This window comes from Haematobia irritans, chromosome 4 (genome assembly GCF_050003625.1).
Source record: "Haematobia irritans isolate KBUSLIRL chromosome 4, ASM5000362v1, whole genome shotgun sequence".
In the NCBI taxonomy this organism is placed as follows: domain Eukaryota; kingdom Metazoa; phylum Arthropoda; class Insecta; order Diptera; family Muscidae; genus Haematobia; species Haematobia irritans.
Genome location: NC_134400.1, coordinates 48,496,905 through 48,509,656, shown reverse-complemented (window position 1 = coordinate 48,509,656; position 12,752 = coordinate 48,496,905).

Here is a 12,752-nt window from a genome sequence, read left to right as displayed (position 1 = left end):
CAAAATATCAGCCAAATCGGTTCAGATTTAGATATAGCTCCCATATATAGCTTTCGTCCGATTTACACTCATTTGCCCACAGAGGCCAATTTTTTGCTCCGATTTAGTTGAAATTTTGCATAGGGAGTCGAATTAGCATTGTAAATATGCGTGCCAAATTTGGTTGAAATCGGTTCAGATTTGGATATATCTCCCATATATAGCTTTCGCCCGATTTACACTCATATGACCACAGTGGCCAATTTTTAACTCCGATTTAGTTGAAATTTTGCACAGGGAGTAGAATTAGCATTGTTGCTATGCGTGCCAAATTTGGTTGAAATCGGTTCAGATTTAGATATATCTCCCATATATAGCTTTCGCCCGATTTACACTCATATGACCACAGAGGCCAATTTTTTGCTCCGATTCAGTTGACATTTTGCATAGGGAGTAGAATTAGCATTGTAACTATGCGTGCCAAATGTGGTTGAAATCGGTTCAGATTTAGATATAGCTCCCATATATATGTTTTTCTGATTTCGACAAAAATGGTCAAAATACCAACATTTTCCTTGTAAAATCGCCACTGCTTACTCGAAAAGTTGTAAAAATGACTCTAATTTTCCTAAACTTCTAATACATATATATCGAGCGATAAATCATAAATAAACTTTTGCGAAGTTTCCTTAAAATTGCTTCAGATTTAAATGTTTCCCATATTTATACCCTTCACCACTACTGTGGTACATGGTATAATAAGTTTGTGCATTTGTATGTAACGCCAAGAAGGAGTAATCATAGACCAACATTTTAGTATACGGATCGGCTTAGAATTAAATTCTGTGTCGATTTAGCGATGTCCGTCTGTCTGTCTGTCTGTCTGTCCGTCTGTCTGTTGATGTATTTTTGTGTGCAAAGTACAGCTCGCAGTTTTAGTCCGATTGTCCTAAAATTTGGTATAGGGTCCTTTTTCGGCTCAAAGACGATCCCTATTGATTTTGGAAAAAATCGGTTCAGATTTAGATATAGCTGCCATATATATTTTTCACCGATCTGGTCATAATTGGCGTGTATATCAACCGATCTTCCTCAAATTCCGCACATCGGTTCAGATTTGGATATATCTCCCATATATAGCTTTCGCCCGATTTACACTCATATGACCACAGTGGCAAATTTTTAACTCCGATTTAGTTGAAATTTTGCACAGGGAGTAGAATTAGCATTGTTGCTATGCGCGCCAAATTTGGTTGAATTCGGTTCAGATTTAGATATAGCTCCCATATATATGTTTTTCTGATTTCGACAAAAATGGTCAAAATGCCAACATTTTCCTTGTAAAATCGCCACTGCTTACTCGAAAAGTTGTAAAAATGACTCTAATTTTCCTAAACTTCTAATACATATATATCGAGCGATAAATCATAAATAAACTTTTGCGAAGTTTCCTTAAAATTGCTTCAGATTTAAATGTTTCCCATATTTATACCCTTCACCACTACTGTGGTACATGGTATAATAAGTTTGTGCATTTGTATGTAACGCCAAGAAGGAGTAATCATAGACCAACATTTTAGTATACGGATCGGCTTAGAATTAAATTCTGAGTCGATTTAGCGATGTCCGTCTGTCTGTCTGTTGATGTATTATTGTGTGCAAAGTACAGCTCGCAGTTTTAGTCCGATTGTCCTAAAATTTGGTATAGGGTCCTGTTTCGGCTCAGAGACGATCCCTATTGATTTTGGAAAAAATCGGTTCAGATTTAGATATAGCTGCCATATATATTTTTCACCGATCTGGTCATAATTGGCGTGTATATCAACCGATCTTCCTCAAATTCCGCACATCCGAATATTTTATGAGTCTCGAAAAACTTGCAAAATATCAGCCAAATCGGTTCAGATTTAGATATAGCTCCCATATATAGCTTTCGCCCGATTTACACACATTTGCCCACAGAGGCCAATTTTTTGCTCCGATTTAGTTGAAATTTTGCATATGAAGTAGAATTAACATTGTTACTATGCGTGCCAAATTTGGTTGAAATCGGTTCAGATTTGGATATATCTCCCATATATAGCTTTCGCCCGATTTACACTCATATGACCACAGTGGCCAATTTTTAACTCCGATATAGTTGAAATTTTGCACAGGGAGTAGAATTAGCATTGTTGCTATGCGTGCCAAATTTGGTTGAAATCGGTTCAGATTTAGATATATCTCCCATATATAGCTTTCGCCCGATTTACACTCATATGACCACAGAGGCCAATTATTTTCTCCGATTTAGTTGACATAGCATTGTAACTATGCGTGCCAAATTTGGTTGAAATCGGTTCAGATTTAGATATAGCTCCCATATATATGTTTTTCTGATTTCGACAAAAATGGTCAAAATACCAACATTTTCCTTGTAAAATCGCCACTGCTTAGTCGAAAAGTTGTAAAAATGACTCTAATTTTCCTAAACTTCTAAGACATATATATCGAGCGATAAATCATAAATAAACTTTTTCGAAGTTTCCTTAAAATTGCTTCAGATTTAAACGTTTCCCATATTTTTTACTAACATTGTGTTCCACCCTAGTGCATTAGCCGACTTAAATTTTGAGTCTATAGATTTTGTAGAAGTCTATCAAATTCTTCCATATCGAGTGATATTTAAATGTATGTATTTGGGACAGACCTTTATATATAGCCCCCAACACATTTGACGGATGTGATATGGTATCGAAAATTTAGATCTACAAAGTGGTGCAGGGTATAATATAGTCGGCCCCGCCCGACTTTAGACTTTCCTTACTGGTTTTTTACTAACATTGTGTTCCACCCTAGTGCATTAGCCGACTTAAATTTTGAGTCTATAGATTTTGTAGAAGTCTATCACATTCTGTCCAAATCGAGTGATATTTAAATGTATGTATTTGGGACAAACCTGTATATATAGCACCCAACACATTTGACGGATGTGATATGGTATCGAAAATTTAGATTTACAAAGTGGTGCAGGGTATAATATAGTCGGCCCCGCCCGACTTTAGACTTTCCTTACTTGTTTTTTACTAACATTGTGTTCCACCCTAGTGCATTAGCCGACTTAAATTTTGAGTCTATAGATTTTGTAGAACTCTAACAAATTTTTCCAGATCTGGTCAGATTTAAATATATGTATATGGGAACATAATAATAATACGTTGGAGGGGTTTGATATGCGAAATTATGTGGATCTACAAACGATGCTCGTTTGTTTAAAATTTCATTTGGGAGGAAAGAATTATTTTTCTCCGTCTACCTATTATATAAATGCGGTCAATACATTAAATGCATGAGACAATAACACTCAATGTAGGGTATAAACAGCAAAAACATTCAAAGGCTTGGTGCCAATGAACAGTGCCCAAACTCATCCAATGTACACTGGATACACAAACGCACCACAGTAGACATATTCCAGATGTACCAACAATCGAGTTCAAATGTCTACTCGCAGTTCAATCTCAGGATATTTAATGTGTCAAGTAACATAAAACGACATTAGAGTTATTTAATTCTTACTTATAAATATTCTTGGTCGGTTTTTATCGTAAACGACAATTTAAATGACATTTTTTGCAAGTCTTATTTGGTATCGTCATTATTTGGCCAAGTTTTTCGAACAGTATATTTAAGGTTTTGAGACATCAGTGGGTGCCAAATAATTGTGCCAATCTCCATTTGGACCCTTTGAAAAGCGGATGCCACCTCATAAAATTAAAATTTAAAAATGTCTTTATTTTAAGGAAGCTGCTTCTTTGGTTCGGAATCAATACCAAAATCCTTAAGGGAAGGTCAAAAATCTTTGGATCAAAGTACATTTTTTAGTGTTTTTTTTTAGTGTAGTATGGCCCATGCGGAATACCGTCCAACCTATTTCAATAACAACTACTCATACCAATCTAGCAAAAAGAAATGGAAGTGTTTCCTAAGTAATTTCTTTTAAAATACATTCAAAAATACTCTTCTAGAGATGAGCGTACCGATCCATTTCTCGACAGACTTAGAATTTGTGATAAAATATTGGCGAGTATTACTCAAAAAATTTTTACGTACACTGTTAGAAAAATATGTTTTTTTCATATGTTCCGATATAAACAAAATGTGTTTCGGACACAATTTTTAAACACAATATATTTAAGTGCAAACATGCAATGATCCTAAACTAACACTAAATGATTGGGACACATATGTTAATATGTTAGAATATATTACGTTTGGGGCATGAATGTTTCATAAAAATAATATGTGTGAATGTAAAATATATAAATTTACAAATTTCGAGTAAACATTCGAGGAAACTTCCATATCTGTTATGAACACATGTTAAATTTTGTTTCGATCTGGCAACTCCTTCATATAGAAACATGTGTTCAAAAAAGACGCATCCGCAATTTTTTTACAATGGAAAAATTAGAAATGCGTGCTGTCATTAAATATTTACATAAAAAAGGTTTATCGGGACAAGAAATTCATAATGATATGGTGAATGTGTTAGGTGAAAGTGCTCCTTCATATGCAACAGTAAAAAATTGGGTTGCTGAATTTAAAGGTGGTCGTACAAGCATTGAGGATGAACCATGTAGAGGACGTCCAAAAACAGCAACAACAACAGAAATTGTAGCCAAAGTGTTAGGTGAAAGTGCTCCTTCATATGCAACAGTAAAAAATTGGGTTGCTGAATTTAAAGGTGGTCGTACAAGCATTGAGGATGAACCATGTAGAGGACGTCCAAAAACAGCAACAACAACAGAAATTGTAGCCAAAGTGCATGATATGGTATTAAATGATCGACGAATAAAAGTGCGTGAAATTGCTTATATCATGGGCATCTCAAATGATCGAGTCCATTTAATTTTGCATGAAGAACTACAGATGAAAAAGCTTTCTGCAAGATGGGTGCCGCATTTGTTAACAGTCGATCAAAAACACATAAGAATGAACATTTCTCAAGCTTGTTTGGATCGTTTTAAGCGAAATAAAATGGATTTTAAACGTCGTTTCATAGCTGTTGATGAGACATGGATCCACCACTACACTCCAGAGACAAAATCACAATCCAAACAATGGACTGAAGCTGGAGGAAGTGCCCCAAAGAAGACAAAAATAATTGAATCGGCTGGTAAGGTTATGGCAACGGTTTTTTGGGACTTCAAAGGTATTTTATTGATTGACAATCTGCAATAGGGTAAAACAAACCAGTAAGGAAAGTCTAAAGTCGGGCGGGGCCGACTATATTATACCCTGCACCACTTTGTAGATCTAAATTTTCGATACCATATCACATCCGTCAAATGTGTTGGGGGCTATATATAAAGGTCTGTCCCAAATACATACATTTAAATATCACTCGATATGGAAGAATTTGATAGACTTCTACAAAATCTATAGACTCAAAATTTAAGTCGGCTAATGCACTAGGGTGGAACACAATGTTAGTAAAAAAAATATGGGAAACGTTTAAATCTGAAGCAATTTTAAGGAAACTTCGAAAAAGTTTATTTATGATTTATCGCTCGATATATATGTATTAGAAGTTTAGGAAAATTAGATTCATTTTTACAACTTTTCGACTAAGCAGTGGCGATTTTACAAGGAAAATGTTGGTATTTTGACCATTTTTGTCGAAATCAGAAAAACATATATATGGGAGCTATATCCAAATCTGAACCGATTTCAAGCAAATTTGGCACGCATAGCAACAATGCTAATTCTACTCCCTGTGCAAAATTTTAACTAAATCGGAGTTAAAAATTGGCCTCTGTGGTCATATGAGAGTAAATCGGGCGAAAGCTTTATATGTGAGATATATCCAAATCTGAACCGATTTCAAGCAAATTTGGCACGCATAGTTACAACGCTAATTCTACTCCCTGTGCAAAATTTCAACTGAATCGGAGCAAAAAATTGGCCTCTGTGGGCAAATGAGTGTAAATCGGGCGAAAGCTATATATGGGAGCTATATCTAAATCTGAACCGATTTGGCTGATATTTTGCAAGACTCTTCGAGACTCATAAAATATTCGGATGTACGGAATTTGAGGAAGATCGGTTGATATACACGCCAATTATGACCAGATCGGTGAAAAATATATATGGCAGCTATATCTAAATCTGAACCGATTTTTTCCAAAATCAATAGGGATCGTCTTTGAGCCGAAACAGGACCCTATACCAAATTTTAGGACAATCGGACTAAAACTGCGACCTGTACTTTGCACACAAAAATACATCAACAGACAGACAGACAGACAGACAGACAGACAGACAGACAGACAGACAGACGGACAGACAGACGGACAGACAGACGGACAGACAGACAGACGGACAGACAGACAGACGGACATCGCTAAATCGACTCAGAATTTAATTCTAAGCCGATCCGTATACTAAAAGGTTGGTCTATGATTACTCCTTCTTGGCGTTACATACAAATGCACAAACTTATTATACCCTGTACCACAGTAGTGGTGAAGGGTATAAAAATTCAGAGTACCATTGCAACCTTTTGGATCAATTAAATGTACAAATTCGAGAAAAACGTCCTGGCTTACAACACAAAAAAATTATTTTTCATCAAGACCACGCACCAGCGCACAAGAGTCTTTTAACAATGGCTAAAATAAACGAGTTAAAGTACGAGTTGTTTGACCACCCACCTTATTCTCCTGATTTAGCTCCCAGTGACTTTTACTTGTTCCCAAATAAAAAAAAAAATCCTATAGCTGATGGCCTTAATAAATAAACAAGTAAGTAAAGTCTAAAGTCGGGCGGAGCCGACTATATTATACCCTTCGCCACTATGTAGACAAACATTTGTGTTACCATCTCAACTACTTAAAATTTGCTGGGAGCTATATAAAAGTTTGCATTTCCAGATACAAATACTTTTAATGAAAACAATTTTTTGTACAAAAACTCTAGAATTAAAATTTAAATCGGCTAACGCTCTGGGATGAAACACAATGTTAGTAAAAACCAGTAAGGAAAGTCTAAAGTCGGGCGGGGCCGACTATATTATACCCTGCACCACTTTGTAGATCTAAATTTTCGATACCATATCACATCCGTCAAATGTGTTGGGGGCTATATATAAAGGTTTGTCCCAAATACATACATTTAAATATCACTCGATCTGGAAGAATTTGATAGACTTCTACAAAATCTATAGACTCAAAATTTAAGTCGGCTAATGCACTAGGGTGGAACACAATGTTAGTAAAAAAATATGGGAAACGTTTAAATCTGAAGCAATTTTAAGGAAACTTCGAAAAAGTTTATTTATGATTTATCGCTCGATATATTTGTATTAGAAGTTTAGGAAAATTAGAGTCATTTTTACAACTTTTCGACTAAGCAGTGGCGATTTTACAAGGAAAATTTTGGTATTTTGACCATTTTTGTCGAAATGAGAAAAACATATATATGGGAGCTATATCTAAATCTGAACCGATTTCAACCAAATTTGGCACGCATAGCTACAATGCTAATTCTACTCCCTGTGCAAAATTTCAACTAAATCGGAGTTAAAAATTGGCCTCTGTGGTCATATGAGAGTAAATCGGGCGAAAGCTTTATATGGGAGATATATCTAAATCTGAACCGATTTCAAGCAAATTTGGCACGCATAGTTACAACGCTAATTCTACTCCTTATGCAAAATTTCAACTAAATCGGAGCAAAAAATTGGCCTCTGTGGGCAAATGAGTGTAAATCGGGCGAAAGCTATATATGGGAGCTATATCTAAATCTGAACCGATTTTGCTGATATTTTGCAAGTTTTTCGAGACTCATAAAATATTCGGATGTACGGAATTTGAGGAAGATCGGTTGATATACACGCCAATTATGACCAGATCGGTGAAAAATATATATGGCAGCTATATCTAAATCTGAACCGATTTTTTCCAAAATCAATAGGGATCGTCTTTGAGCCGAAACAGGACCCTATACCAAATTTTAGGACAATCGGACTAAAACTGCGAGCTGTACTTTGCACTCAAAAATACATCAACAGACAGACAGACAGACAGACAGACAGACAGACAGACAGACAGACAGACAGACAGACAGACAGACAGACAGACAGACGGACATCGCTAAATCGACTCAGAATTTAATTCTAAGCCGATCCGTATACTAAAAGGTTGGTCTATGATTACTCCTTCTTGGCGTTACATACAAATGCACAAACTTATTATACCCTGTACCACAGTAGTGGTGAAGGGTATAAAAATATGGGAAACATTTAAATCTGAAGAAATTTTAAGGAAACTTCGCAAAAGTTTATTTATGATTTATCGCTCGATATATATGTATTAGAAGTTTAGGAAAATTAGAGTCATTTTTACAACTTTTCGACTAAACAGTGGCGATTTTACAAGGAAAATGTTGGTATTTTGACCATTTTTGTCGAAATCAGAAAAACATATATATGGGAGCTAAATCTAAATCTGAACCGATGTCAACCAAATTTGGCATGCATAGCTATAATGCTAATTCTACTCCCTGTGCAAAATTTCAACTAAATCGGAGTTAAAAATTGGCCTCTGTGGTCATATGAGTGTAAATCGGGCGAAAGCTATATATGGAAGATATATCTAAATCTGAACCGATTTCAACCAAATTTTGCACGCATAGCTATAATGCTAATTCTACTCCCTGTGCAAAATTTCAACTAAATCGGAGTTAAAAATTGGTCTCTGTGGTCATATGAATGTAAATCGGGCGAAAGCTATATATGGGAGCTATATTTAAATCTGAACCGATTTCAACCAAATTTGGCACGCATAGCTACAATGCTAATTCTACTCCTTGTGCAAAATTTCAACTTAATCGGAGTTAAAAATTGGCCTCTGTGGTCATATGAGTTTAAATCGGGCGAAAGCTATATATGGGAGATATATCTAAATCTGAACCGATTTCAACCAAATTTGGCACGCATAGCTACAATGCTAATTCTACTCCCAGTGCAAAATTTCAACAAAATCGGAGTTAAAAATTGGCCTCTGTGGTCATATGAGTGTAAATCGGTCGAAAGCTATATATGGGAGATATATCTAAATCTGAACCGGTTTCAACCAAATTTGGTACGCATAGCTATAATGCTAATTATACTCCCTGTGCAAAATTTCAACTAAATCGGAGTTAAAAATTGGCCTCTGTGGTCATATGAATATAAATCGGGCGAAAGCTATATATGGGAGCTATATCTAAATCTGAACCGATTTCAACCAAATTTGGCACGCATAGCTACAATGCTAATTATACTCCCTGTGCAAAATTTCAACTAAATCGGAGCAAAAACTTGGCCTCTGTGGGCAAATGAGTGTAAATCGGGCGAAAGCTATATATGGGAGCTATATCTAAATCTAAACCGATTTGGATGATATTTCGCAAGTTTTTCGAGACTCATAAAATATTCGGATGTACGGAATTTGAGGAAGATCGGTTGATATACACGCCAATTATGACCAGATCGGTGAAAAATATATATGGCAGCTATACCTAAATCTGAACCGATTTTTTCCAAAATCAATAGGGATCGTCTTTGAGCCGAAACAGGACCCTATACCAAATTTTAGGACAATCGGACTAAAACTGCGAGCTGTACTTTGCACACAAAAATACATCAACAGACAGACAGACAGACGGACAGACAGACAGACAGACAGACAGACAGACAGACAGACAGACAGACAGACAGACAGACGGACATCGCTAAATCGACTCAGAATTTAATTCTAAGACGATCGGTATACTAAACGATGGGTCTCAGACTTTTCCTTCTTGGCGTTACATACAAATGCACAAACTTATTATACCCTGTACCACAGTAGTGGTGAAGGGTATAAATATGGGAAATATGAAGCGAGAGAAATTTTAATGCAATTGTACAAAAGAGATTTATGATTTTTCAGGCGATACATATGTATTCGAGATATATGACAATTAGAGTAATATTTACAATTTTTGCTACTCAGCAGTGGCGATTTTACAAGGATATTGGTTAGATCTCGCCAAGATATGTGGTCAAGTGTGGGTTGTGATATATTATTTGGCCTAGTCGGGCGACTTGGAGCCTTATTTAAAACTCATCCGTTCTGTGGAAATTTTGGCATTGCAGTGTGTAGGATATGGGTAAGATATGGGGAAATCATCACAGAATTTTGTGCAAAGTGTGAGAATTTTGGCCATATTTGTATTCTCTGAGGAAACTATCCAGTCAATTGGAGGACACTTCCATTGAAAATGGGTTTAAAATGTGTAACAGTCTACCATATTTCCCCAACTCTGGTGTACGTATATATGGGAGCTATATACAATCTGAACCAATTTTGACTAAATTTGACATGCATAGTTAGAATAATAATTCTGCTATCTATGCGAAATTTCACGTAAATGGGAGTATAACTTTCGCCCCCCTGGTCATATGAGTGCAAATCGGACGGGAGATTTATATGGGAGCCATATCTAAATCTGAACCGATTTCAACCAAATTTGCCACAATACTAAACGTACGCTTTTGCGAAATTTGAACCAAATCACGGCAAAACCCTGGATTTCGAGGCCATATATGTTCAAATCGGACGATATATATATATGGGAGCTATATCTAAATCTGAATCGATTTTGACCATATTTGGCACATACAATAGTACCGTTAAAAGTACCGCTTGTGCAAAATTTGAAGTAAGTCAGGGCAAAACTCTGGCTTCTGTGGCCATATAAGTTCAAATCGGACGAAAGATATATATGGGAGCTATATCTAAATTTGAACCGATTTCAATCAAATTTCCCAAGCATTGGTAGAATGTCAATACTACCCTCTGTGCAAAATTTCACGAAGATCGGTAGTAAACTTTGGCCTCTGTGGTCTTATGAGTCTAAATCGGACAAAAGATATATATGGGAGCTATATCTCAATCTGAACCGATGTGGCTGATATTTTGCAAGTTTTTTGAGACTCACAAAATATTCGGATATACTGAATTTGAAGAACATCGGTTGATAAACACGCTAACTATGACCACATCGGGGATAAATATATATGGCAGCTATATCTAAATCTGAACCGATTTTTTCCAAAACCAATAGCGATTTTCTCTGTCCCAAGAAACGGCCTTATGCCAAATTTGAGGACGATCGGACTTAAATTGCGAGCTGTACTTTGTGCACAAAATTACATATACAGACAGACGGACAGACAGGCAGACAGACAGACAGACAGACGGACATCGCTATATCGACTCAGAATTTAATTCTAAGCCGATCGGTATACTAAAAGATGGGTCTATGACAATTATTTCTTGGCGTTACATACAAATTCACAAACTTATTATACCCTGTACCACAGTAGTGGTGAAGGGTATAAAAGATCCTTGCTGGCAAGCGTTTTACCTCAAATGAAGATGCAATTACAGTTGTAAACCACTATTTTGAAAACTTGAGGAAAACTATTTTAATCAAGGGATAGAATTGCTAGAAAAGCGTTGGGCTAAGTGTATTGAAGGTTCAGGAGATTATATTGAAAAATAACAAGTATATACGGCCGTAAGTTCGGCCAGGCCGAAGCTTATGTACCCTCCACCATGGATTGCGTAGAAACTTCCACTGAAGACTGTCATCCACAATCGAATTACTTGGGTTGCGGTAACACTTGCCGATGGCAAGGTATCTTAAAACTTCCTAACACCGTAATATATACCACATAGTCCATACGTGGTATATATTAAACTAAAAAAGGCCGATTAAATACGTATATATTAAAGTTGAAAGTTTCTATAGAAATAAAATTTTGACAACATTTTTATAGAAGTAAAATTTGGAAAAAATTTTCTATAGAAATAAAATTTGGATAAAATTTTCTATAGAAATAAAATTTTGACAAAATTTTCTATAGAAATAAAATTTTGACAAAATTTTCTATAGCAATAAAATTTTGACAAAATTTTCTATAGAAATAAAATTTTGACAAAATTTTCTATAGAAATAAAATTTTGACAAAATTTTCTATAGAAATAACATTTTGACAATGTTTTCTATAAAAATAAAATTTTGGTAGATTACTTTTGGCTCGAGTGGCAACCATGATTATGAACCGATAAGGACCAATTTTTATGTGATTGGGGATCGCCTATATATATGGGGGGGGGCTATATATAATTATGGACCGATATGGACCAATTTTGGCATGGTTGTTGTAGACAACATACTAATACCACGGACCTAATTTAAATCGGATCGGATGACTTTTGCTCCTCTAAGAGGCTCCGGAGGTCAAATCTGGGGATCGGTTTATATGGGGGCCGATGTGGACAAATTTTTGCATGTCATTAGAGAACATATACCAACACCATGTACCAAATTTCAGCCGGATCGGATGAAATTTGCTTCTCTTAGAGGCTCCGCAAGCCAAATCGGGGGATCGGTTTATATGGGAGCTATATATTATTATGGACCGATGTGGACCAATTTTTGCATGGTTGTTAGAGACCATATACTAACACCATGTACCAAATTTCAGCCGGATCGGATGAAATTTGGTTCTCTTTGAGGCTCCGCAAGCCAAATCGGGGGATCGGTTTATATAGGGGCTATATGTAATTATGGACCGATATGAACCAATTTTTGCATGGTTGTTAGAGACTATATACTAACACCATGTACAAAATTTCAGCTGGATCGGATGAAATTTGCTTCTCTTAGAGCAGTCGCAAGCCAAATTTGGGGGTCCG